Source organism: Alexandromys fortis, unplaced genomic scaffold (genome assembly GCF_014885135.2).
Source record: "Alexandromys fortis isolate MF-2015 unplaced genomic scaffold, M_Fortis_MF-2015_v1.1 scaffold_9, whole genome shotgun sequence".
Classification (NCBI taxonomy): Eukaryota; Metazoa; Chordata; class Mammalia; order Rodentia; family Cricetidae; genus Alexandromys; species Alexandromys fortis.
The window spans coordinates 73650-76239 of record NW_026067892.1 but is presented as its reverse complement, the minus strand read 5'-3'; positions in this window follow the sequence as shown (position 1 = coordinate 76239).

Below are 2590 nucleotides of genomic sequence, written 5' to 3'. Positions count from 1 at the left end.
TGCCCAGCACACATGGACACCCGAACCTCCCTTTCTTAGTCCTGTTGGCCCAGGCCACAGGAAGCTCCATGGCCACCGTCCTGGTTTCCCACAAGCCTTTCCAAAGTTAGCTGAGGATTTCCAGGAAAAGCCTCCCCATGCTCAGCTGGGAGACTCCCTTCCAGGAGTGTGGTTCTTACCTCATTTAAGCTCCCTGCCCACTTGTCCTCTAGGCCAGGAGCTCCCAGGGACAGTCACATGTCTCATTAGGCTGTGTGTCTTTGGCCTGGCACAGAGCCCAGGCTCACAGACCATGAATAGCAAGTCTGTTGGAGAAGGAACTCCTGCCGCAGATCCACAGCTGAGAATTAGATTCCGTCTGGTTCACGGGCACTGGGAGTGCTGGGATTGGCACACTCCTGTTCTAGGAAACAGAAACTTAGGCCTTCCTAGAAACAGCAGGTACTTTCCAGAGCTAACCAGAGCCTGCCGGGACTGTTTGCTGTCTCCCGGCCTGGCCGCCCACAGCGAGCACAGCAGTGGAGTCAGAGTGCACAGCAGCCTCTGACCCACCCACCTCCCTGGCAGGGCGAGAGAAGCATTCAGGAGGGGGAAGCCTTGTCCTTCCCTCTCCACAAAATGCCCCTTTTTATAAGGTGAAAAGAATTCTTTCATTTAGTGACCTTAGGGAAGCTGAAGCCCTCGTGGAAGATGCTCTGTGAGGAGTGTCTGATAGTTTTTGCCACAATCACACCAACACTTGTCATTCTTGACACCTGGAAGAGTACCGTAAATATAATATAGCAGGGGCTGGAGAGGTGGCTCAGTGGTTAAGGGCTCTGTCTGATTTTCCAGAGGATCCAGGTTCAATTCTTCACACCCACATGGCAGCTCACAGGCACCTGTAACTTCGGTGCCAGGGGACCTGATGCCCTCTTCTGGTCTACATAGGCACTGCACTTACCTGCCCAGACAAACATGCAGGACCACATATATGAAATTAATAAAAATAAAAAACCATGGGAGGGCTGAGTAATGATGTTTTCTGCAAAGCCCGATGACAGGAGCTCAATCCCCTGGGCCTGCATAATATAATGGAAGGAGAGAACTAACTCCCACCAATTGTCCTCTGACCTTCATATGTTCTCTCTCTCTCTTTCTCTCTCTCTCTCTCTCTCTCTCACACACACACACACACACAGACACACACAGACACACACACAAACACATAGAAAATAAATAAATAAATGAATAAATAAACAAAACGATAAGAATAAACAGCAGTGATCAGGACTGTGTGTGTGACTGTGTATGTGTGTGTGTATGTGTGACTGTGTATGTGTGTGTATGTGTGACTGTGTATGTGTGTGTATGTGTGACTGTGTATGTGTGTATGTATGTGTGACTGTGTATGTGTGACTCTGTGTGTGTGTATGTGTGACTGTGTATGTGTGACTCTGTGTGTGTGTATGTGTGACTCTGTGTGTGTATGTGTGACTGTGTATGTGTGTGTATGTGTGGCTGTGTGTGTATGTGTGACTGTGTATGTGTGTGTATGTGTGGCTGTGTGTGTGTATGTGTGACTGTGTATGTGTGTATATGTGTGACTGTGTATGTGTGTGTATGTGTGACTGTGTGTATGTGTGACTGTGTATGTGTGTGTATGTGTGACTGTGTATGTGTGTGTATGTGTGACTGTGTGTGTGTATGTGTGACTGTGTATGTGTGTGTATATATGTGTGTATATTTGTGGCTGTGTGTGTGTATGTGTGACTGTGTATGTGTGTAGGGTAAACAACTTTTTCAGTCGATTGATTCTCCCCTCTCACTGTGTGGGTCCCAGGGATTGAACTCAGGTCTTCAGACTTGGCAGCAAGCGCCTTTACCCATGGAGCCATGTTTCTGGTCCTCCTTGCAAAATCTTCATATCTAAATATAACGTATTTGATCATGCTCAGCCCCCGTCACCCCACTTACCCTCTTTTTCACACACATGTTGCTGAGAATCCCCTTTCTCTCGTGTCTGCTTTAAATCTCACAGAGAAAACCCGGAATGTTTATCTCTGAGAATCCGCCTCATTCTCTGTGCAGTATCTCCAGGTCTATCCACCTTACCACCTAACTCTGTTCCCCTACAGCCCTGCTATAGGCCCAAAGCAGTTCCTTTATTAACCAATAAAAGCAACACATAGACAGAAGGACCTCCTACACCCTAATTTTATTCTTTTTATGGATTTATAAAGCCCCATTGTGTGTACACCCCATCCTCTCTTTTCATTAGTTGATGGGCTTGTAGGCTGCTACGCAATAAACTGTGGGTGTGCAGACCATTCCACCACCTACCTATGGCTGTGCAGGCCATTCTACCGTCTACCTATGGCTGTGCAGGCCATTCTACCGTCTACCTATGGGTGTGCAGGCCGTTCCACCACCTACCTATGGGTGTGCAGGCCGTTCCACCGTCTACCTATGGGTGTGCAGGCGATTCCACCACCTACCTATGGGTGTGCAGGCCGTTCCACCATCTACCTATGGGTGTGCAGGCCATTCTACCGTCTACCTATGGGTGTGCAGGCCGTTCCACCACCTACCTATGGGTGTGCAGGCCGTT